This window comes from Heterocephalus glaber, unplaced genomic scaffold, assembly GCF_053883595.1.
Source record: "Heterocephalus glaber isolate CG9 unplaced genomic scaffold, H.glaber_assembly_v1.0 deba00001457, whole genome shotgun sequence".
In the NCBI taxonomy this organism is placed as follows: Eukaryota; Metazoa; Chordata; class Mammalia; order Rodentia; family Bathyergidae; genus Heterocephalus; species Heterocephalus glaber.
The window spans coordinates 14,922,921-14,949,932 of NW_028258305.1; the positions used below are offsets into that span (position 1 = coordinate 14,922,921).

The following is a 27,012-nucleotide window of genomic DNA, read 5'->3' on the forward strand; positions in this document are numbered from 1 at the left end:
ATCTCGAATCTATAAAGAACTTCAGAAGATCAGACCTCCCAAATTTAAAGACCCAATCTGAAAATGGGCATCTGAAATGAACAGACATTTCTCAGACAAGGAAGTAGAAATAGCAAGTAAAATCTTGTCAGAAAAAGGAAAGAAAAGACCCAAGTCCATGGAATTAGGAATGAAAAGGCTGAAATTACAACAGACCCAGCAGAAACCCAGAGGATCATCAATACCTACTTCCAGAACTTATACTCCAATAAGATGGAAAACACAGAAGAAATGGACAGATTCCTAGATACATATGAATTACCAAAGTTGAATGAAGAAGACCTAAAAATTCTGAACAACCCAATATCAACCAATGAAATTGAAAATGTAATTAAAAACTTATCAACTAAGAAAAGCCCAGGCCCTGATGGCTTCACTGCTGAATTCTACAAGACATTTAGAGAGGAACTGCTGCCACTACTGTTTAAACCCTTCAATGAAATTGAAAGGGAAGCAATACTCCCAAATTCATTTCTGGAAGCAAGCATCACCTTGATCCCCAAACCAGAGAAAGACCCAACTGAAAAAGAGAACTATAGGCCAATCTCACTAATGAACATAGATGCAAAAATCCTTAATAAGATAATGACAAACAGAATGCAGAAGATCATCAAGAAGATCATACACCCTGATCAAGTGGGATTCATCCCAGGGATGCAGGGATGGTTCAACATACACAAATCAATCAATGTAATACTCTATATCAATAGAGCCAAGGACAAAAACCATATGATTATCTCCATAGACACAGAAAAAGCATTTGACAAAATCCAACATGCATTTATGATAAAATCAAAAATACAAAAAATTGGAATAGATGGTCTCTACCTCAAACTGATAGAAGCCATCTATGAAAAACCAACAGCCAATGTCATACTAAATGGTCCAAAACTGAAATCCTTCACACTCAAATCAGGAACAAGACAAGGATGTCCACTATCACCACTCTTGTTCAATAGAGTTCTGGAAACATTAGCCATGGCAATTAGACAAGAGAAAGAAATAAAAGGAATAAAGATAGGTAATGAAGAAGTCAAATTGTCATTATTTGCAGATGACATGATACTCTATATAGAAGACCCCAAGAACTCCACCAAAAGTCTTCTAGGCTTAATAACCAAATTCAGTCAAGTAGCTGGTTACAAGATCAACACACAAAATTCAATAGCTTTCCTCTACACCAATGACAGACTCACTGAGAGAGAAATAGGGCAAATAATTCCTTTCACTATAGCACCCAAAGAACTGAAATACCTAGGAATCATCATAACAAAAGAAATCAAAGACCTCTTCTCTGAAAATTATGGCATTCTGAAAAGAGAGATTGAAGATGATATCAGAAAATGGACAGACATCCCCTGCTCCTGGGTAGGAAGGATTAATATAGTGAAAATGGCCATACTTCCAAAACTGCTATATAGATTTAATGCAATTCCAATTGAGATCCCAGCAGCATACTTCATAGACCTCGAGAAAACAATCCAAAAATTCATTTGGAACCAGAAGAGACCCAGAATCGCAAAAGCAATTCTAGGGAACAGAGACATGGCAGGGGGTATCACAATCCCCAACCTGCAACTATACTACAAAGCTACTGTGATAAAAACAGCATGGTACTGGCAAAGAAACAGACCTGAGGACCAGTGGAATAGATTAGAAGATTCAGAAACAACGCCAGACACACTCAGCCATCTCATCTTCGACAAAGGAGCCAAACACCCTCACTGGGGGAAAGATAGCCTCTTTAATAAATGGTGCTGGAAAAACTGGGCTTCAACTTGCCAAAGATTAAAACTAGACCTCTATCTCTCACCATGCACTAAACTAAAATCAAAATGGATTAAAGATCTAAATATTAAAATAGAAACTCTGCACCAGTTGGAACAGAGGTTAGGTAGAACTCTTGAAGACATCAGTGTAGGAAAAGATTTTATGAACAAAACCTCAGTTGCCCATGAACTATCACAATCAACAAATGGGGTCTCTTCTTATTAAAAGGCTTCTGCACAGCAAGAGAAACCACCAGCAGTGTGAAGAGACAACCCACAATGTGGGAAAAAATCTTCACCTGCTCTTCCTCAGACAAAGGTCTACTATCTCGAATCTATAAAGAACTTCAAAAGATCAGACCTCCCAAATTTAAAGACCCAATCCGAAAATGGGCATCTGAAATGAACAGACGTTTCTCAGACAAAGAAGTAGAAATAGCAAATAAATACATGAAAAAATGTTCAACATCACTGGTCATTCGAGAGATGCCAATGAAAACAACACTGAGATTCTACTTCACTCCAGAAAGAATGGCTGCTATCATGAAATCAACCAATAACAAATGCTGGCGGGGCTGTGGGGAAAGAGGAACCCTGCTCCCCTGCTGATGGGAGTGTAGACTGTGCAACCACTGTGGAAATCAGTATGAAGATACCTCAAAGAACTAGGACTGGAAGTCCCATTTGACCCCGCTATTCCACTGCTGGGGATCTTCCCCAAAGAATTAAAAGAATCATACCATAGTGATATATGTGTGCCCATGTTCATAGCAGCACAGTTTGTAATAGCTAAAACTTGGAAACAACCCAATTGCCCATCAACTGGAGACTGGATAAAGAAAATGTGGCTTTTTTATAAAACGGAGTACTACTCAGCCATAAAAAATGAGAAATTAGAGATATTTATAGCTAAATGGATGCACATTGAGTCGATACTCTTAAGTGAAATAAATAGGACACACGTGTGTAAATACTGAATAGTTTCTCTGGTGTGAGAAACTGAAAGTGTAAATAAGGACTAAATGTATAATAGGTAATGTGAAATAGGAAGAAAAGGGGCAAAGGGGAAGGAAGTGGGAGGGCTAGGGGAAAGGATAGAAGGGAATGGGATTAAGATGAGAAAATGGAAAAGTAGGAACAAAATCTTTGTAAATAGGGAGGAATGGAGGGGTTGAAGGGAGGGCTGGGCAAGGGTGAAAAATAAGAACCAAGAGAGACTATGTAAAGGTGCAAATTTCCAATGATGAATGTCATTATATTGTATACGTAAAATGTACCAATGATTAGAATGAATAATCGATAATGTAAAATAGGCATAAAAGGTCCAAAGGGGTAGGGGTAGTGGGAGGGGCAGGGGAAAGGAAAGAAGGGAAAGGAAAAATGCTGAGAAATGGAAAAAATGGAAATAAAGTCTTTGTAAATAGGGAAGGGTGGAGGGGGTGAAAGGAGGGCTAGGAATGGGGAAAAAATAAGAACCAAGATGCATCATGTAAAGGTACAAGTTCCCAATGCGAAATGTAATTGTGTTGTATACCTAAAATGTACCAATAAAAGAATTTTAAAAATAAATAAATAAAAGAGAGGAATAGGGCTGGGGATTTATCTCAGTGGTCCAACCGCCTGCCTTGGAAGCACAAGGTCCCGAGTTTGATCCCCATACAAAAAAAAAAAAAAAAAGAGAGGAATATGTGCCTTTATATATATTTATAAAAATACATACACACATGACCTTTATCTAGAAAATAAACACTTCTTAGGTTTATGAGCAATATAGAAGTTCTGTATGAAACAGATTGCTTTGTATAGGAAGTCAAGGGAAGAAATAACTAGTAAGTAATAGCACAGCACTGGATATCTTTGCCAAAGACAGACAACCATTACTGCTACGTGCATCTTTAAATATATAGGTTAACTTTGCTCTACATTTTTACTGCTGTATTATTTTAAAACCATCCTGGGACCTAAATTCTTTACCATTAATTTTTGGACACCATTTAGGATGATAGTCTCTAAGGCACTTGGGCACATTTAACATTTTACAGAATTACTATAGTGACTTCATATTTTTGCATAGTGTCTAATATAAATTTATGCCCGTAGGATGCTGTTTAAACCACCACAACAAAATAGCCATATGACTAATTGTCTGTATAATGCATACTTAATGTTTTTTAAAAGATGTGTCTCCAAAATAAGTTCATGAGAATTTTAAATTCGCCTTCCCCCCCGTGTTTAAATGAAATTTTTGACTATTTGGGTTTCCTGGTTACCGTAGTTGCTGCAGACAGCTTCTTTTGGTGGGGATAGGGTAAACGGTGAGAACAGGGCTCTGAAACAAACGGTTATGTATCCATTAATAGAGCGGGGGAATGTCAGCCCCCAAAGCCCCTGCCCACTCCCCATCGCGCATCCCTGCTCCCGGTGAGTCAGGTGCCCCCGCAGGACTGTGGCTCCACAATCCTTAACCAGCATTTGGTCTCAGCTGCTGGAGCCCTGAAGGAGCCTTATGCAAATAAAACCAGCTCCCAGGCTTTGAGTGCAGAAGCGAGAGGAGGGGGACAGAAGGGAGTTCAAATGGAAAGCTGACTCAATTGCCTGACAAAAAAGTGTATACTGGGCTTCTCTGCAGCACTGTTTTGCAGCAGTTCAATGAAATGGGCATTATTTCTGAGAGTGAAGTTTTTGCAGCGTGTGTGGTATAGTCACTTAAAGTGCATGCAGGTACGGTGACATTTCCTGATGTGCCTGGGTTTATTTCTGTGAAAGACACTGGTGGAGATTGGCTATTGAAATTCATTGTGTCAACTGGCAGGGTATTCCTGGTTTCCAGGCTTTCCTTAACTGTTTCTTCTTCTTCCTCTTCCTCTTCTCTTTCTCTTGAGTTTTTTGTTCTGATGGAATAATTTCATGTGAGAAAAAATTGGGTTTGGAGTTACAAATAATTTCATTTTCTGAGTAAGTTTTTGGCTGTAGACAGCTGTCTGAGTTGAAAGGTTGAGATAAACATTGATTTACAATCTTCTAATCTTCTAATCTTCTAATTCTTAAAATCTGGGTTCCTAGATTTTTTTAGGAAATGTGTTTGAAATTAGATGTGAGTTTCTAGCCTAACAGTCTCATGAGGTATCTGGAATTAAATAATGGTGTTCTTTTGTTCATGTCCCATATAATACCATAAGGATAGTTTTAATAAGTTGTATTTTTATTTCATTGTAAGAGAGCATTTTTGTTTTGAGAGTTTTTGTTGTATAGTTTATTGCCATATGTCTTATCTGAGAAATAATTTCTTTTCTTTTCTTTTTTCTTTTTTTTTTTTTTTTTGGTACTGGGGCTTGAACTCAGGTCCTTGTGCTTGCACAGCAGGCAGTGAAACCACTGAGCTAAATCCCCGGCCCATGAGAAATAATTTCTTATTTCTGGGTTAGAGCCTTTAAATCCTCCTTTGATTTTGCTAATTGTTATTAATTTTCTTTGGGACATTTCAGACAGAGCTTTTTGAATTCAACATGTTCAATTTCCTATGACTTTTCCTTTCAGTTATATTTGGATTGTAAAGTGATCCTCATAAATGTCACAGGCAGGACAAAAGTCTTTTTTCCCATCCACTAAATATCACACTTTTGTAAAATGTGAGATTACATCATATTAAAGACTGTTTTGCACCAAACAAATGTGTACTCACTTTTATTATTCCCATTGCTTTTCAATTTTCAAAATGTTTTAAAATAAATTTAAAGTAGCATAATACAATTATACAAAATTTAAATGTATCAACTCAGAAGTTGCAATGTTTTTTGTTTGGTTTGGTTTGGTTTGGTACTGGGGATTGAATTTGGTCCTTGCACTTGCGAGGTAGGTGGCAGAACCACAGAGCTAAATCCCCAGCCCAGTTGCAATGTTGACTAGAAGAAAATGTTATTTTTATTTGCTGTGAGTCTGTCTATATTACAGGTTGTAAATGTATCAAATATGTTGGAAAAGATGAAGAGACAAATCACATGTAATCATGAGATTACTTTTTTGCTTTTACATTTGCATAAGATATTTTAAAACTAATTTTATGATGTTTACATACAAAGAACTGGTATATTCTTAGGTAAGCTTAATTATTTTCTTTGCACTGGAAAAGAGGTGTTAATTTTATTATAATGATTAAGATGCACTAGTTTGGCACCAATATCTTTTATTTAAGTGAAGGAAAGGGGGTTGAGGGGGAACCAAAACAGGAAGATGGCCATTTAAAACAGTGAAGAACAATTATTTCAAATATTTATACAATTCATTTCGTAGTAGTCATTCATCACGAGATTCTCATCTTTTATCATTCTGTGAGGACATTATGACATTTATCTAGGATCCTGAGATTAATTTAGGGTAAAGGAATTTATGTTTTGTATGTTTTTAAAAATGAAAAAACTGGGCCAGAGATTTAGCTCAGTGGTTTCACTCCCTGCTGCACAAGTGCAAGGACCCAAGTTCGATCCCTGGTACCAAAAAAATAAAAAATTTTAAAAAATAAAAATGCCCAAACTGCTATTTTCACCTGAACACTTTTTCTTTTGAAACATTCAGTGATTTCAACCAAAGTGAATATACTTTAAATCAATTGTTTCTTTTCTCAATTGATCAGAGTATGCTGACTTCTGGTCCAAACAGTACTTGGAGGTTTTTTGCTTTTATATATAACATATATAATATAAAATACTAAACATATTATATATGTTCAAACAGTCACAAAGTGATTCATACTGTTCAATCATATTTAACCTAATATTTTTAATTAAAAATTATTCTATCTTTAGCTCAGGTAGTGCCTGTAGTTTGTATCTACTGACCTCCATGTGTGCTCAAGGCAGAAAGGGGGGAAGAACTAAGGTTAATACATTCAGGCAGTCAATTACTTTAAATACTTTGCAAATGCAACTGCTACCAGTAAGCATATTCTGAATATAGAAGTAAAAACACAAGTCAGAGAAAAAAACAGAGCTCATGAAGATTCTGCGAAAAAACATGATAATAGATAAATCTGAAATAAAGAGAATCAATGTGATTCTGTGAGCCACAAGAGAGCTATATATGTCCTGCAGCTAATTTATGGTTTCAAATATCCTAGAAAATTTATGTCTCTATGCAAATTCACTCAAAACTTTGAAGTCTTTTTTTTTCATTTTCTGACTTTTATTAGTGCATGTTTATAGTACATAATGATTACCTTCACTGTAGAGAATTGGTACATGTACATAACACATTTAAATTCTTTTTCCTCTTTCACTCCACCTCCCTTTCCTCCACACTCTTTTATTTTTCCAGCATCAGATTCATTTATTTAACTTATAAGACCTTATAAAGTTAATTATTATTATATATACAGATTGAAAATCATACTAATAGAACAAAGAACATATAAAACATGTAAGACTTAGTGTACTAAGTCAAGTACACTTGTTGATACATTTATCAAATGTATTCATTCATTTAAATAAAACAACAAAAATAAGTTTAGTTTTCCATTGAAAAAGTAAGATCTTTTAATAACCTTCCAAGTAATACTGTAGTAGCATTTACATCGATTCCAAATATTTCCTGTTGTATTCATAAATTTAGTAGACTTATCCTGACTTTCTGCCATGTGTCTCTTCCTTTGGTACACTACCTCTCAAAATAAATAGTATATAATTATTTTCCAAAAAGACTGTGCCTCATTAATTGTCTGATGACTACACTAACTCAGTTTAACTTATTGAATTGATAAAAAAAAATGTAAGTTTAAAAAGTCCCCCACAGTAACAACTTATTTAAAATTGTTAGACAGGAGGGAGAAAAAGGTAATGTCTAGAGCATTAAGAGGGTCAGCCCAGAGAGAAGAAACAGATGTCAAACACATAGTTGTAAAAGTGTCCGATGTGCTCAGTGAATCCCATACAGGTAGCTACTGCTTGTTCATAAAACTACTATAAGGAAATACTTGTTGAGATTAGAGAGAGAAAGTAGAGTTCCAAATGTGGAGACTTTATAATATTCTAAGCTAAGGATTTTGAAGAGGAAGTTTTTGAAAATTAAATGCAGAAACAATTAATGAATCTTAGGAAGTTTTCATTATTTCCTGAATATTACTGATATTAGTACGCATTTTGATTTTGAACAAAATATTTAAGTTAAAAGGTAGTAAATATAACAAAAATCTTGGTTAAAAAACTATACAATTAGGGTGTAAATGTGGAAACATTCATTATGCTGTCATGCAAATAACTGAATTTTTGGAATTAGCCACTAGTGTATTTCAGGCAGAAGAATTATAGCATTTACCTTGCTCCTCCCACTCAATTAGAGGAAATATGTGATGATGGTTTGAGAAGGAAACAATGTACAGTAAATATAGCCACTTTGAGAGTTTTGCAATTAGAGAAGTTAGAGCAGTTGGGTATCTAAACAAGTACAGAGGGAAAAAAGACAAATTAATACCAATGGAAAAATAGAATACAAGAGAAAGAGATGAATAATGGGAAGTGCAATTTTTTTTGGTACTGTGGGTTGAACTCAGGACCTTGTGCTTGTCAGGCAGGCACAGTGCCACTGAGCTACATCTCCAGCCCTGGGAAGTGAAATTTTATGGGGAATGAGGATAATTAGAGGGTTATGTAGGGAATGGGGAGAGAGGATTTGTAAAAAGGAAAGGGACAATGAGATGGAGGGAGAAGGAGGGGAAGAAGAGAAAGAGATTAAAATTGAATTAAGATGTATTATGTACATGTGCCACTCTTCCTGATGAATGTAATCATCACATGTTGCAAACATTTACTAAGAAAAATACCAGAACCACCCCCCCCCAAATAAGAAGAAGAAGAAAGAGGGAGTAAAATATACACATAGGTACAAATAGATTTTAAAGTTTATAAAATATGAGTAAACTTACAGGAACTGCAATCATTTCCCTTCCAGCTAACCAACCCCATTCACTTTGAATTAGACTTCTAGGTTTTAGGAAAAGATGAATAGAATATTTTTGGAATAGTCAGTTTTGGAACTCAATTTTTGATCATCCTCCTAAGCATAAGCACTGAGTTCAGGATGACTTTTCAAGTTTTGTGCTCTTCAAGCAAAGAACATCTCTGCACCTAAAAGAAGGCAAGAGTGTGCTCTGTGGGAGATGATAACATGAATCTTCCAACTGAGATCTCACTCAGGGAAAAGAATGTGTTTGAAGACTGCATTTTCCAAGTCAATGGGGATCAATGTACCTCATTCTTAAGAGAATAGCACTGGTCAGTGAAGGTTTGAGTATTTATTGTGAATAACATCCTTTCATGACAGGTACATATTAAAACTTTGCAGTCATGAAGAAGACAGATTTCTTGGGAAACAAATCAGAGAGGAAATATCTGCACACTGGGTTGCTATATGGTATCAAGCTCAATATCATCATATCCAGTTTCTTCTTGGCTCAGGGCCAATGAGGATTCTTTGTCTTCCATGAAAGAGATGGTGGCTTCCTGGGAGACTGAAGGGAGCTGCCTGGCACCATCTCCTGCTTCTGGAACAAAGTATTTCTCACTTCTTTCAGGGAAAGAAGGAATTTCAGGAACAAGTAGCTCTTCAACATCATCATAGCCATTTCCAGTGGCATCAACATGCTGCCCCGGAGGTTCATTCTGGAAGCTTTGTCTTAAAATCCAGCAGCCACAGAAGAGGGAAGTGCCTTGAATAACTGCATTATTTCTCAGGGGTAGGGAAGTGGAGAAGGGATGGAAGAGTGCCTTTAAGTATGGCACAAGAACTAAATCTTAACCATCTCAGGTGTAGAAGGACAATTAAGATCAGGAGCCTTTCCGGAGTGGATCTGCAATCCTTAGCAAAACATGTCTCCAGAGACAAAAGCTATGATTGACTCCCACTGCATTGCCAAGCAGAAAATCAAACCAATAAGCAAAGAACATGAATTGCTGCTTTTTGCCTCTTGAAAGAGAATGAAAGTGTTCTAACTATATTGTTTAGGGCTTACCCTTTCAATGAATTGCTCTGAACCTATAATATCTAATTTATGATTTAAATACCCTACAGGCTGTTGAGCAGGTCCCTGATCTTGTAGAGACACTCCTAAAGCCATGTCTCACCTTTTATTAACATACAAACTGAAGCAGTGTCCTGTGGCAGGCATTTAGAAGTACTTGTTTGAGCTTCTGGAATGTGGTCTGGGAACCAGGTTCCCAGGTTAAAATATGGCTGTCTTTTGGGTTTTTTATAAGCTAATAGAGAGGTCATGCAATCTTACTATATCCTGTTATCTGAAGGCCACAAAAGCCTATAATTTCTAGAAATCTCCTTAGCTGTTTTAGTCTTGGATGGTGGAAAGGAAAGAATTGGCTTAATTCTTTCTTATCCCAGTCTTTGGGTTCCCTTAGATATAATAAGCCCTAAATATTTTATCTCAAGGCTGCAAAGTTGTGCCTTAGATCTAGAAACATTATAATGCCTGTCTATTAGAAAATTCAACAGAGCAGATGTCTTGGCTAGGAAGCTCTTCTGAGGGGGCACATAACAGCATACCATCTACATATTGCAAAACTGTGACTTGGGAAAAACTATAGTATTTCCTTCTATCAAATCAGGACCCAGGGATGTTCTCAGCTTTTTCCTGGTAAAATAGTTGACAATTTAACTGAAGGGCTTAGTTCTCATGTTTTTTAGACCTTCAAGAATACATGCCTGAAAATGTCTTCTATTTAATCTCCTATCTGATTGGCAGGCCAGTGGGGGTCTTGTATAGGAACTGCTTATGTTCCAGTAGGAGGTAGTTGTTCCCCTGGTTGCCTGTCTTTTGAGCTTCCAAAATTAAGATAGTATTTGTCTCTATATGTAGTAGAAACTTGTAATACTACTTGTCTCCTTAGAAATCAATGTTTGATTTAAGAGCAACATTACATCTTTCTAATCTAGTCCATAGGTCTGAGTAAGTTCTTCAAAGACCTCAATGTACATATCAGGGTCATCTGAAAACTTTCTTAGGTCTCATTTGATCTGTCTTAGATCACTGAGAGAAAAAGACACTTGAACACAGGTAATCCCATATTTGCCATTTACTTCCTGGAAGGGATATTGTCTTTGAGGGACCTGAACAACTTAGGTAAGGATGGGTATAGCTTCATATAGATTAATTATGGCTGGCCTAGAAATTCCACCCTCAGCAACTAGTTGTCAAGGCTTAAAGTTGTCTTGGAAACTTTGTTCTCTGGTTCTAAAGGGGGAGGAGTAGGGTCAGGCTTAGAGGTACTGACTGCCTTAAGGGTGAGGTGTCTCTCATTTTACTATGGCCCACATTTACATTTGAACACAAGCAAGAATTACTTCTTAATGTAAAGAAAATCTCAACATAAGGTGATTCTGACCATTTTCTCTCTTTTACAGTATAATTCTAATTGAGAGATAGAGTCATAGTTCTTTTCTCTGTGTACTTGGCTTTAGGAGGTAGGCACACCATGGAAGAGTGTAGAGAAATAATACAGTCCAAAGGAGAGAGGTTTAGATATGGAGCTCCTAGTCTGAAACAAGAGAAATAAATATGGTGTCCCATAAGACTCTGCTTGATTCCTGTGTCCCCTAGGGCATCCCCAGGGCATAAACCACTCCAGGGTAGGTAGCTACCATCTGGAGAGAGAACCAGAAAATAAAACCAGACTGGACTATCTACCCTTTGTCAGTGCACAATCTTATCTTCCTCAGGGAACTCATATCCTTACTCCAATAGGTACTCTTAAAGTGCAAGTTACAATTGACTTCAGCCATAACAATCATGTTTAGAGAAGGAAGTACTGGTAGCAAACCAAGAGATTTAAACCACTGCTTTTTAGTTCCTTGAAAGAGAGAGAGGGAAATAGGTCAACAGTCATATTAGGGCGCTTTTCCTACAAAAGAGACCACACCAGAGATGGTAAGTCAAAGATTCTGCCCTGGGCCCTAGGGCAGAGAAAGCTCTGAGAAATTTCTGTTGTCTATCTACTCATTTAGACAACTTTCATTAGCAAGACAAGGTTACTCCTTTAAGGTCCATTTTAAATTCACTAAGTATTTGAAACACATAGATCCTCCTAGCACCCACAATCTACATAGTAAAGGCACCTTTATCAACTTATGGGCATGCATGAAGGAAGAGAAAGGTAGACCAAAAGAGTCCCATATCCTAGCTAGCATGTAAAAACACAAATGCAAGTTACTGATTGCTATTTTCCCTAGTATAAAACAGTTGTTGCAAGTTGCCTTAGTCTGACTTTCTGGAAGGAGGAGCAATCTGACTACAGGGGATTCTCAAATGAACTACCAACAAGTTGGAGAAAAGTTTAAGGGGAGTTTTTAACTCACTAGCAGAGAGAAAAAGTCCAAATAAAGCTCAAGCTGATTAAACATCCAAAAATCACCATATAGCACTCTATAAGTCCACAACCTATCAGCAAAGGTATTTTCTCTACACACATAAATTATGAAGACCATGCCTGGGGGTGAGGGTGGGGAGAAAAGGTTCAGGTAGCTTTTAATCTATCAAAGATTTTTTTTAATTATTTGTCTAGAGGCCTGTCTTATTAGTAATAGAGAAACAGTCCAAACCTGTAGCTCAACTTTTAACAGCGGCTTAAGAAAGGGCTCTGACAACATCCTTTCAGATCATTCTGAGACATAGGATATCTGATGATCACTGACAGAGTTCCCTATTCAGCTCACTGAGGAGTCCAGGTAGGAACAAGATGTGGAGATTTTTGCTGATTATCCAGATGGGCTGTCAGGAGTTAGTTTCTTCTGAGGGAACTTTGGGCATCAACCAGATAGTAGCCCTGGCCATGACCCCTCACTTGTCACCTCAGTTCCTGCTAGTTCCAAGCAATCAGAGATCTGTCTCTGAAAGGAACCCAATTGCCTATCTGGTCAATGTTCCACCTGCCATTGGCTTCAGTGGGAGTGGGGATTCACCAGCGGGCAACTGGAGAAACCTGTCCTCTGCTTTGAGAGTGGCAGCTGCCCTAAAGGCAATTTCAAGCTGGCAGAGTAACCACTATTTGCCACTCTATATGGGACAGATAAAAGCCTGAACTGTATTTATCTAAGACGATTTCATAAGAGACCAATTTTACAACATTTTTAAGCAACTAAGACCAAATGCAACACATACAAAAAAAGAATAAAATGTAATTTTAACAAAAGACAATGCATAAGAAAAATAAGAAACTTGAAAACATTTAAAACACAACTTAATATTAAGAAATTTTTAAACAAAAGCCAAAACACAGGCCAGAATTTATGAAACAAAAACCAGAATCTATGAAACAAATAGCCAGAGCCTATGAAATGAAATGTAACAATCTATGAAGCAAAAAGACCAAAGTTAGAACCTATGGAACAAAAGCAAACTCTTACCTCCAACCAGTAATCTCAGTGGAAGACCTCCAAAATGATATAGGGGAAAGAGTTGTAACTCCCAAACCTACTAGATATCCAAAATGCGAGTTCGTATTCTCTAAAGTCAAAGAATGAATTCTAGAAACAATGGAGGTTAAGAGTAGAAAAAATTTATTGGGAGAAAGAATGCTTCTGCCTAAGAGAGACAGAAGGAGGAATGGAAAGTGGGTTGCCCCAAACTTTGAAGTCTTTTTGCATTAAACTGAGCCATGCTACTTCCACACACATCCCAGCAGAATATACATAGTAAGGTCATTGTCTGGGTATCTAAATATATATATATAAATGTATTTTTGTAAATACAATTCAAATCAAATCAAAAGAGTAAATAGAGCAATTGAAAAAAATCCTTGGGGATATGCAGTTACTGTACTTGAAGAGATAGTGTTTATCAGACTTCAAAGGAATCTTTCAGGATTTCTCAAAACTGAATTTCCTGTTTTCTGATTACCAGTCTGTCTTTCTCATCATTTGAAACTAGAGACTGAGATGCCATTCATAAGTGTGCATAGGCCCCAGCCAGAAGCCTATCTAGATACCAGTGGCTCAGCAGCACACACCCCAGCCAGAAGCCCAAATGGACAATAGCAGCTCAGGTGCACAGGACCCAGCCAGGCCCCACCCAGACAAAAGTGTCTTAGAGGCCCACCCAGATGCCATTGGTAAGTGCACATGGGCCCCAGCCAGAATCCCGCCAGACAACAGCCCAGCTTGGGGATTCAGAAGGCCAGAAGGCCATCATTCTAAACCCAGGAGCTGGTGTAGTGGTGAGCAGCAGAGAGCAGGCCTCTGAGGCTTGTTGCGAATTTAAGCCTACTGGGAGAGCAAAAAATCACCCCAATAAAGGCCCTGGACTGCATTGGTTGAAATGAGAAAACAGCTAAAACCAGACTTCCAGATCACCAAAGGCAACCCCAAAAGGGCAACAAGAGGGAACAATCTGAAATTCAACAAGCTGGTCTCCCTGAACTGGCAGTGAAAGAGGAACTAGAAAAAATAAAATTGGAAATAATTTCTCAGATAACAACAAAGATTGTGTCCATAGTGAATCACATAACTAATAACTCTGGACCAGACACAGTCACAAAAAAAAAAAATGAGAAGAGGAAAATGATGGAATCCCAGTATGGGAACAAATGGAATCCATAAAACAGTGGCAAACAGATATCCAGGAGATTAAAAACGCCATTGAAAGTTTATGCAGCAGAATGAGCCAAAGTGAGGAAAGAATATCAGATATAGAAGACAAGAATGAGATTAGTGACCAGGAAACCAAAGATTTCTAAAATGGCAAAGGGCTATGAGAAATCAAACCAGCAACTGCTAGGCAATGCAAAGAAGAATAGCGTAAGACTGATCAGAGTCGATGAACAAATGGGATATAGTGCAAACAACATGAAAAAACTGTTCACAGAAGTAAGGGCAGAAAACTTCCCAAGCAGAGGGAAAGATTTTGACATACAGATAAGTGAGGCATATAGAACTCCAACTAGCTGTGATCAAAAAAATATATACCTAGGCATGTAACGGTCAAGAGATCAGAAACCCAACAGAAGAACAAAATAATACAAGCAGTTAGAGAAAAGAAACAAATCACATACAAAGGAAAGCCTATCAGAATCACAGCAGACTTCTCAACACAAACTCTTCAGTCAAGAAGATCCCAGAGTGAAGCATCTCAAGCCCTGAAAGGAAACAATCTCCAACCCAGATCGATGTGCCCTGCAAAACTATCTTTCAAAATTGATGGAGAAACAAGATACTTTCATGACAAAGAACACCTGAGGAACTTCATGAATACCAAACCAGCACTACAAAAAATTTTAAACACTATCCTAGGAAAAGACAAGGAGGGTTATAACCCCATAAAGCCTGACAGAATGAATACATCAGGGAAGACAAGAAATTAAATGCAAAGGGGGAGAATCCAACAACAGGAAAAGGTCATGGCAAGGATAAATCAATACAAATCAGTATAACAATCAATGTTAATGGTCTCAATTCACCAGTCAAAAGAAATAGACTGGCAGAATGGGTCAAGAAGCAAGACCCAACAATATGCTGCATACAAGAAACATACTTCATTCAAAAAGAAACTCATAGACTGAAAGTTAAAGGGTGGAAAACAATACTCCACATAACAAGAACCCTAAAAAAAAGCAGAAGTGGTCATTGTATTTACAGGTAAAATGGATTTCAAAAAAATGCTAATTAAGAAAGAAAAAAGAAAGTCATTACAATCTTGTAAAGGGAACAATCCAAGAAGAGATGACAATCATAAATATGTATGCACCAAATACTAGTGCACCCAACTATATAAAACAAATATAAACAGACATGAAAAATCAAATATGCACTAATACAATAGTAGTAGGGGACCTCAATACTCCATTGTCACAAGTAGATCAACTGGACAAAAAATGAACAATGAAGTAATAGAATTCAACCAAACTCTTGAACAAATGGACTTAACAGATGTTTATAGAGTGTTCTACCCCCACGAAATCAGAATACATATTCTTTTCAGCTTCACAAAGGTCATTCTCCAAACTAGACCACATAGTTGCTCATAGAACATGTTTAAGTAAATGCAAAGGAATTGAAGTTATCTCCTGTATATTACCAGATCATAGTGCAATGAAATTGGAGTTCCATAGCAAAAGAAACCAAAGGAATTTCATAAGCACATGGATATTGAACAGTACACTTCTGAACAACCAATGGGTCACAGAGGAAATTAAAGAAATCAGACAATTTCTATAATTAAATGACAATGCCAGTACAAAATATCAGAATTTATGGGACACAATGAAAACAGTCTTATGAGGGAAATTCATAGCAGTGAATACTCATATTAGGGAAACTGAGCAAGCTCAAATAAACAACCTAATGGTGAACTTCAAGCTTCTAGAAAAAGAAGAGGAGGACAAACCCAAAACTCATACAATGGAGGAAGTTATAAAGATCAGAGCAGAAATCAATGCAACGGAGACTAAGAGAACAATTCAAAAAAAAAATCAATAAGCAAAGAGTTGATTCTTCAAAAGAATAAACAAAATTGACATACCTTTAGCCAATCTTATCAAAAAGAGGGGGAAATGGCCCAAATCCATGAAAGTGGGAATGAAAAGGGTGAAATTACAATGGACCCAGCAGAAATTCAGAAGATCATCAATACCTACTTTGAGAACTTATATGCCAATAAGATGGAAAACACAGAAGAAATGGACAGATTTCTAGATACATATGAATTACCAAAGTTGAATAACAAAGACCTAAAAATTCTAAACAACCCAATATCAACCAAAGAAATTGAAAATGTAATTAAAAACTTAGCAACAAAGAAAAGCCCAGGTCCATAAGAACCATGATACATCATGTGAAGGTACAAGATCCCAATGACGAATGTAACTGTATTTTATACCTAAAATGCACCAATAAACTTAATGGAGAAAAAAAAAAAAGAAAAGCCTGGGTCCTGATGGCTTCACTGCTGAATTCTACAAGACATTTAGAGAAGAAAAATTGCTACTACTGTTTAAACTCTTCAATGAAATTGAAAAGGAAGCAATACTCCCAAATTCATTCCTGGAACCAAGCAACACCTTGATCCCCCAAAACAGGGAAAGACCCAACAGAAAAAGAGAACTATAGTCCAATCTCCCTAATAAATGTAGACATAAAAATTCTCAATAAGATACTGGCAAACAGAATGCAGAAGATCATCAAGAAATTCATACACCCTGACCAAGTGGGATTCATCCCAGGAATGCAGGAATAGTTCAACACACACAAATCTATGAATCTAATGCACTATATTAATAGTCAAGGACAAACACCATATGATCTTCTCAATGGATGCAGAAAAAGCATTCAACAAAATCCAACACCCATTCATGATAAAAACTCCACAGAAAATTGGAATAGATGGCTTTTATCTCAAGCTGATAAAAGCCACCTATGAAAAACCAACAGCCAACATCATATTAAATGGTCAAAAAACCGAAATCCTTCATACTAAAATCAGGAACAAGACAAGCATGTCCACTATCACCACTCTTGTTCAGTATAGTTCTGGAACATTAGCCACAGCAACTGGACAAGAGAAATAAAAGGAATAAAGATAGGAAAACTAAATTGTCATTATTTGCAGATGACATGATATTCTATATAGAAGACCCCAAGAACTCCATCAAAAGCCTTCCAAACTTAATAACTCAATTCAGTCAAGTAGCTGGTTACAAGGTCAACACACAAAAATCAATAGCCTTCCTGTACAGGAACAACAGATTCACTGTGACAGGAACTGGAGAAACAACTCCTTTCACAATAGAATCCAAAAAACTGATATACCTGGAATCAACCTAACCAAAGAAATCAAAGACCTCTACTCTGGAAACTACAGTACTCCAAAAAGAGAGATCAAAGAGGATATCAGAAAATGGAAAGACATCCCTTTCTCCTGTGTAGGAAGAACCAATATAGTGAAAATGGCCATACTTTCAAAACTGCTATATAGATTCAATGCAATCCCAATTGAAATCCAACAGCATACTTCACAGAGCTTGAGAAAACAATCCAAAAATTCACTTGGAACAAGAAAAGACCTAGAATAGCAAGAGCAATTCTAGGCAACAAAGACAAGACAGGGAGTATCACAATCTCCAACTTGAAATTATACTACAAAACTACTGTGATAAAAACAGTATAGTACTGGCAAACAAACAGACCCGAGGATCAGTGGAATAGATGAGAAGATTCAGAAACAACTCCAGATGTACTGAGCCACCTCATCTTTGACAAAGGAACTAAAAACCCTCACTGGAGGAAAGATAGCCTCTTTAATAAATGGTGCTGGAAAAATTGGGTTTCAACTTGCCAAAGATTAAACCTAGAACTATATCTCTCACCACACACTATAATAAAATCAAAATGGATTGAAGATCTAAATATTAAAATAGAAACACTAAACCAGCTGGAAGACAGGTTAGGTAGAATTCTTGAAGACATTAGAGTAGGAAAAGATTTCATGAACAAAATCTCAGTTGCATGTGTACTAGGACAAAAAATCAAAACTGGGAACTCATTAAAAAAGCTTCTAAAAAAAAAAAAAGCTTCTTCACAACAAGATAAACCATCCACAGCATGAAGAGACAACACACAATGTGGGAAAAATTTTTATCATCTGTTCCTCAGACAAAGGTCTATTATCTAGAATATATAAACAACTTACAGAAATCAGACCTCCTAAATTTAAAGGCCCAATCCAAAAATGGGCATCTGAAATGTACAGAAATTTCTCAGACAAAGAAGTAGAAATAGCAAACAAATACATGAAAAAATGTTCAACATCACTGGTCATTGGAGAGATGCAAATGAAAACAACATGGAGACTCTACCTCACTCCAGAAAGAATGGCTGCTTTCAATAAATCAACCAATAACAAATGCTGTGGGGTGGTGTGGGGAAAAAGGAACCCTTCTCCACTGTTGGTGGGAGTGTAGACTACTGTAATCACTGTGGAAATCAATATAGAGATACCTCAAAAAACTAGTATTAGAGGTCTCATTTGACCAAACTATTCCCCTGTTGTGTATCTTTCCAAAAGAATTAAAAGAATCATCCCACAGTGGTATATGTGCATCCATGTTATAGTGGCACAGTTTGTACTAGCTAAAACTTGGAAGCAGCCAAATTAGCTATCGACTGGAGACTGGATGAAGATGTGGGGTTTTTGTATAAAATGGTGTACTACTCAGCCATAAAGAATGAGAAACTAGAGACATTTATAGCTGAACGAATGCACATTGAAGCCATACTCTTCAGTGAAATAAATAGGACACACGTGTAAATACCAAATAGTTTCTCTAGCGTGAGAAACTGAAAATGTAAATGAGGATCAAAATGTATAATAGACAATGTGAAATAGGAAGAAAGATTCCAAAGGGGAAGGGGAGGCGGGAGAGGAAGGGGAAATGGGAAGGGAAGGGAAAGGAAAGAAGGGAAAGGAATAAATAGGAGAAAAGGAAAAAGCAGAAACAAAGTCTTTGTAAATAGGGAGGGGTGGAGGGGTTGAAGAGAGGGCAGGTGATTGGGGAAAAAAATAAGAACCAAGATACATCATATAAAAGTACAGATTCCCAATGATGAATGTCATCATATTGTATACCTTAAATGTACCAATAAAATTAATGAAAAAAGAGGTAAAAGGACATTCTAAACTGTACATTAAAGCAATAGGGGATGTCTTACATAGGGATAATACGTTCTAATTTATAGAACATTTTTATTCTTGAGTTTTGCATTTTTTTTCTTAATTCTTTTATTGGTACATTTTAGGTATACAACACAATTACATTTCTCATTGGGAACTTGTACCTTTACATGATGCATCTTGGTTCTTATTTTTTCCCCATTCCTAGCCCTCCCTTCACCCCCTCCACCCTTCCCTATTTACAGACTTTATTTCCATTTTTTCCATTTCTCAACATTTTTTCTTTCCCTTCTTTCCTTTCCCCTGCCCCTCCCACTACCCCTATCCCTTTGGAACTTTTCTTCCTATTTTACATTATCGATTATTCATTCTAATCATTGGTACATTTTAGGTATACAATATAATGACGTTCATCATTGGAAATTTGCGCCTTTACATAATCTCTCTTGGTTCCCATCTTTCACCATTGCCCAGCCCTACCTTCAACCCCTCAATTCCTCCCTATTTACAAAGATTTTGTTCCTATTTTTCCATTTTCTCATATTAATTCAATTCCCTTCTTTCCTTGCCCCTACCCCTCCCACCTCCTTCCCTTTTGCCCCTTTTCTTCCTATTTCACATTACCAGTCACACATTTTAGTCCCCATTTACACTTTCAGTTTCTCACACCAGAGAAACTATTCAGTATTTATACATGTGTGTCCTATTTATTTCACTTAAGAGTATTGCCTCAATGTGCATCCATTTAGCTATAAATGGCTCCAATTTCTCATTTTTTATGGCTGAGTAGTACTCCATTTTATTTTTAAAAACCCCACATTTTCTTTATCCAGTCTCCAGTTGATGGGCATTTGGGCTGTTTCCAAGTTTTAGCTATCAAAAACTGTGCTGCCATGAACATGGGTACACATATATCACTGTGGTATGATTCTTTTAATTATTTGGGGAAGATCCCCAGCTGGGATCAAATGGGACTTCCAGTCCTAGTCCTTCAAGGTATATCCATACTGATTTCCACAGTGGTTGCACCAGTCTACACTCCCACCAGCAGTGGAGCAGGGTTCCTCTTTCCCCACAGACCTGCCAACATTTGTTATTGGTTGATTTCATGATAGCAGCCATTCTTTCCGGAGTAAGGTGAAATCTCAGCATTGTTTTCATTTGCATCTCTCGAATGACCAGTGATGTTGAACACTTTTTCATGTATTTATTTGCTATTTCTACTTCTTTGTCTGAGAAATGTCTGGTCATTTCAGATGCCCATTTTCAGACTGGGTCTTTAAATTTGGGAGGTCTGATCTTTTGAAGTTCTTTATAGATTCAAGATAGTAGACGTTTGTCTGAGGAAGAGCAGGTGAAGATTTTTTCCCACATTGTGGGTTGTCTCTTCACATTGCTGGTGGTTTCTCTTGCTGTGCAGAAGCCTTTTAATAAGAAGAGATCTCACTTGTTGATTGTTTTTTCTACCTCACGGGCAACTGAGGTTTTGTTAATAAAATCTTTTCCTACACTGATGTCTTCAAGAGTTCTACCTAACCTCTGTTCCAACTGGTTCAGAGTTTCTATTTTAATATTTAGATCTTGAATCCATTTCGATTTTAGTTCAGTGCATGGTGAGAGATAGAGGTCTAGTTTTAATCTTTGGCAAGTTGAAGCCCAATTTTTCCAGCACCATTTATCAAAGAGGCTATCTTTCCTCCAGTGAGGGTGTTTGGCTCCTTTATCAAAGGTGAGATGGCTGAGTGTGTCTGGCATTGTTTCTGCATCTTCTAGTCTGTTCCACTGGTTCTCAGGTCTGTTTCTTTGCCAGTACCATGCTGTTTTTATCACAGTAGCTTTGTAGTATAGTTGCAGGTTGGGGATTTTGATACCCTCTGCCATGTCTCTGTTCCCTAGAATTGCTTTTGCTATTCTGGGTCTCTTCTGGTTCCAAATGAATTTTTGGATTGTTTTCTCAAGGTCCATGAAGTATGCTGCTGGGATCTCAATAGAAATTGCATTGGCTCTATATAGCAGTTTTGGAAGCATGGCCATTTTCACTAGATTAATCCTTCCTACTCAGGAGCAGGGGATGTCTGTCCATTTTCTGATATCATCTTCAATCTGTCTTTTCAGAGAGCTATAGTTTTCAAAGAAGAAGTCTTTGATTTCTTTTGTTAGGATGATTCCTAGGTATTTCAGTTTTTTGGGTGCTATAGTGAAAGGAATTATTTGCCCTATTGCTCTCTCAGTGATTCTGTCATTGGTGTAGAGGAAAGCTATTGATTTTTGTGTGTTGACCTTGTAACCAGCTACTTGACTGAATTTGGTTATTAAGTCTAGAAGACTTTTGGTGGAGTTCTTGGGGTCTTCTATATAGAGTATCATGTCATCTGCAAATAATGACAATTTGACTTCTTCATTACCTATCTTTATTCCTTTTATTTCTTTCTCTTGTCTAATTGCCATGGCTAATGTTTCCAGAACTCTATTGAACAAGAGTGGTGATAGTGGACATCCTTGTCTTGTTCCTGATTTGAGTGTGAAGCATTTCAGTTTTGGACCATTTAGTATGATATTGGCTGTTGGTTTTTCATAGATGGCTTCTATCAGTTTGAGGTAGAGACCATCTATTCCAATTTTTTGTAGGGTTTTTATCATAAATGCATGTTGGATTTTGTCAAATGCTTTTTCTGTGTCTATGGAGATAATCATATGGTTTTTGTCCTTGGCTCTATTGATATAGTGTATTACATTGATTGATTTGTGTATGTTGAACCATCCCTGCATCACTGGGATGAATCCCACTTGATCAGAGTGTATGATCTTCTTGATGATTTTCTGCATTCTATTTGTCAGTATCTTATTAAGGATTTTGTCATCTATGTTCATTAGTGAGTTTGGCCTATAGCTCTTCTTTTTGGTTGGATCTTTCTCTGCTTTGGGGATCAAGGTGATGCTTGCTTCCAGGAATGAATTTGGGAGTATTGCTTCCCTTTCAATTTCATTGAAGAGTTTAAACAGTAGTGGCAGCAGTTCCTCTCTAAATGTCTTGTAGAATTCAGCAGTGAAGCCATCAGGGCCTGGGCTTTTCTTAGTTGATAAGTTTTTAATTACATTTTCAATTTCATTGGTTGATATTGGGTTGTTCAGAATTTTTAGGTCTTCTTCATTCAACTTTGGTAATTCATATGTATCTAGGAATCTGTCCATTTCTTCTGTGTTTTCCATCTTATTGGAGTATAAGTTCTGGAAGTAGGTATTGATGATCCTCTGGGTTTCTGCTGGGTCTGTTGTAATTTCAGCCTTTTCATTCCTAATTGGATGGATTTGGGCCTTTTCTTTCCTTTTTCTAATAAAGTTGGCTAAGGGTTTGTCAATTTTGTTGGTTCTTTCAAATAACCAACTCTTGGCTTCATTGATTTTTTGTATCATTCTCTTGGTCTCCATTGCATTGATTTCTCCTCTGATCTTTATAATTTGCTCCCTTGTATGAGCTTTGGGTTTGTCCTGTTCTTCTTTTTCTAGAAACTTGAGGTTCAGCATCAGTTTGTTTAATTGGGCTCGTTCTGTTTTCCTAATATGCCTATTCACTGCTATGAATTTCCCTCGTAAGACTGCTTTCATTGTGACCCATAGATTCTGATATGTTGTATTGTCATTGTCATTTAATTGAAGGAACTGTCTGCTTTCTTCTTTAATTCCCTCTGTGACCTATTGGTTATTCAGAAATGTGTTGTTCAATTTCCACGTGTTTATGTAGTTTTTCCAGTTTCTTTTGCTATTGATCTCCAATTTCATCGCACTATGGTCTGATAATTTACAAGAGATAACTTAAATTCCTTTGCACTTACTTAAACATGTTCTATGTGTGAGTATGTGGTCTATTTTAGAGAACGACCCGTGTGCAGCTGAAAAGAATGTGTATTCTGATTTTGTGGGGTGGAAGACTCTGTAAACATCTGTTAAGTCCATTTGTTCAAGAGTTCAATTGAGTTCTAGTATTTCATTACTTATTTTTTGTCTAGTTGATCTATGTATTTGTGACAGTGGGGTGTTGAGGTCCCCCACTACAATTGTAGTAGTGCATACATGACTTTTCATGTCCGTTAGCATTTGTTTTATATAGTTGGGAGCACTAGCATTTGTTGCATAGATATTTATGATTGCCATCTCTTCCTCTTGGATTGTTCCCTTTACAAGGATGTAGTGTCCTTCTTCATCTCTCTTAATCAGTGTTGGTTTGAAATCTACTTGATCTGTAAAGAGGATAGCTACTCTTGCTTTTTTGGGGGTTCCCGTCACATGGAGTATTGTTTTCCACCCTTTAACTTTCAGTCTATGAGTTTCCTTTTGAATGAAGTGTGTTTCTTGTATGCAGCATATTGTTGGATTTTGCTTCTTGACCCATTCTGCCAGTCTATTTTTTTTGATTGGTGAATTGAGACCATTAACATTGGTGGTTATAACTGAAACGTATTGACTTGTCATTGCAATGACTTTTTCTTTTTGTTGGGTTCTCCCCCTTTACATTTAATTTCTTGTCAGGCCAGATGGGTTCATTCTGCTTTGCTTCCTGGGGTTGTGATCCTCAATGTCTGTTCCTAGGATATTGTGTAAAATTCTTTGGAGTGCTGGTTTGGTATTCACGAAGTTCCTAAGGTGCTCTTTGTCATGAAAGCATCTTATTTCTCCATCCATTTTGCAAGATACTTTTGCAGGGTACATCCATCTGGGTTGGGGGATGTTTTCTTTTAGGGCTTGTAATATGTCACTCCAAGCTCTTCTTGCCTTAATGGTTTATGTTGAGAAGTCTGCTGTGATTCTGATGGGCTTTCCTTTGTATGTGATTTGTTTCTTTTCTCTAACTGCTTGTAGAACTTTGTTCTTCTGTTGAGTTTCTGGAATCTTAAGAATTATATGCCTACCAAGGGTGAAAAATAAGAACCAAGAGAGATTATGTAAAGGTGTAAATTTCCAATGATGAATGTCATTATATTGTATAACTAAAATGTACCAATTATTAGAATGAATAATTGATAATGTAAAATAGGAAGAAAGGGTCCAAAGGTGTAGGGGTAATGGGAGGGGCAGGGGAAAGGAAAGAAGGGTAAAGGAAAAATGATGAGAAATGGAAAAAATAGAAATAAAGTCTTTGTAAATAGGGAAGGGTGGAGGGCATGAAGGGAGGGCTAGGAATGGGGAAAAAATAAGAACCAAGATGCATTATGTAAAGGTACAATTCCCAATGAGAAATGTAATTGTGTTGTATACCTACAATGTACCAATAAAAGAATTTAATACAAAAAAAAAGAATTATATGCCTATGTGTAGATTTTTTTTGATCAAGGCTATTTGGAGTCCTATATGTCTCACTTATCTGTATGTCAAGCTCTTTTCACCTGCTTGGGAAGCTTTCTGCCATTACTTCTGCAAAGAGTTTTTTTATGTCATCTGCACTCTCTCCTGTTTCTTCATTGACTCTGATCAGTCTTATGTTATTCTTCTTTGCATCTTCTAGCAGGTGCTGGATTAATTTCTTGTGTTCCCTTATAATTTTGAAACTATTTTTCTTTTCCTGGTCATTAATTGCAATCTTATCTTCTATAATTGAAATTCTGTCCTCACATTGGCTCATTCTGCTGTGTAGACTTTCAATGGAGTTTTTCATGTCCTGGAAATCTATTTGCAACTGTTTTATGGATTCCACTTTTTTCCTATGTTGGGATTCCATCATGTTCCTCAGCTCCTCTCTAGATTTATTAATCATGTCTTGCACTAGGAGCACAATTTCTCCTGTTATCTAATAAATTATTTCTGATTTCATTTTTTCCAGATCCCCTTTTGTTGCCAGTTCAGTGGGTCCAGGTAGTTGAGTATCAGTGTTCCATCTCATTTCCCTTTGAGATTGCTGTAGGTGATGTGGAAGTCTGGTTTTGAGACTTATTTACCTGTTTTCTCATTTCGCCTCGGGGGGTGGGGGGTGGGGGGGTGCTGTTGGTGCCCAGGCGGCTCACCTCCTCTGAGCCGGGAAAGGTGGGCCAGGGGCCAGGAGCGGCTGTAGGGATGGTGGCCCAGAAGCCCCTTCCTCTGGGCAGGGAGAGGTGGGACGCATGGTGACCTGGAAGCACCTTCCTCTGGACCAGGAGCAGTGGGATGGAGGCTCAGAAGCCCCTACCTCTGGGCAGGAATTCTTTAAATGCTGAGAACTTGATTAGCTCCAGTACAGTGGTCTGGTATTCCGGTGTCCTCTGCATCTTTGTAGTGTGGAACCAGGTGGCTGTACAGAGAAGAGGCCCAAGGGGGGTGGGGGTGTCCAGTAGATTGCTGCTGGGGCATGGGCTGATCCGGTTTTTTCAGTGCAACTGGCGACCTTGAGTTTTTTTAATATGTGAAAATTTTGTGTGATTAGGTAAGAGTTAGTATATTCATTTTATAAAAATAGAAATTAGCCATCAGTGATGTATTTATAATTTACCCTTAGAGCTTAGTTTTAGAATCTGTGTCTTCCCTTCCTCCCTTCTTCCATCCATGACCTAAATTTTCTCTTTGAATACACATGGAATAATCATAAGCAGCCATGTTAGAGTATGTCCCTAATGTTATTCCTTTCTGTGGATTTCATACTTCATGATGATATTTGACATTAAAAAAATAGAAAATAGATTTTTACATGAAACTCACTGGAAGGATGATTGGAACATGTATGTCAATTTCTCTTTACTAAAAAGTTAAAACTCATTGAAGATTACATTCAGTTTTGTTATGGTTTATATCTAAAATGCCCCCAGATTTTCCCTTCTCTCTGCTTCCTGGCTGCCATAGGTTAAACACCTTTTCTTCTGCCAATGCCCCTCTGTGCCATCCTGCTTTTTTGGGGGGGCCAGCAGACCATGGACTCAAAACCATGAGCCAAAATAAATATATTCTCTTTTAAGTTGTGGGTGTTGGGTATTTGTGTCCTAGAGATGGGAAAGTGACTAAGGCAAGTTTCAACAAATACAGTATATCTTGTGTTACAGGCTGTGTGCCAGGACCTTTCAGACAGGTCAAAGCAATAACTTCAAAGACTAAATGCCAATTAGAATTACAGTGACAGCTCACATCTACCCAGCATTGTGAGAACTTACCTTTGCAAAGACAGTGGTTGCAGTCTACCTCTGCATCAATGATTTTTCATACAATGGAGCAGTATAAACCTAGGAGTGTCAACCTATGAGTTTTAGAAGTCTTTGAACAGGTATTAGCACCTCCTTACCCTCAAAAACTCCTTTCTATACTCTGTGATAATAACTCTAAGAACAAGAATTCAAACTAGTTTCAAAAATTAGACTGAAAATCAAGTAAAAAAGATAAGTAACATAAAGATACCTCTTATGTAACTATTGTTAAATTAGAGATTTCTGCCTTATTTTTGGAAAAGAACAAATTAGCTTGGGCTTGTGGGATTCTGGGACCAGCTGCAGGTCATATCTAGGACCGTACAGATAATGACAAGATTATGTCAATATTTTAACACCAGACTGACCATTTGAGTCATCAGGTGTTTGGTTTAATTTGTTGAAATAA

General features: G+C 37.2%; 1 protein-coding gene across 1 annotated transcript in view; it reads left to right on the top strand.

Moving 5' to 3' along the window:
- Positions 1-27,012, top strand: part of LOC101715695 (immunoglobulin-binding protein 1) — a 59,449-nt gene that overhangs the window by 27,912 nt on the left and 4,525 nt on the right. The gene's annotated exons all lie outside the window — the stretch shown is intronic.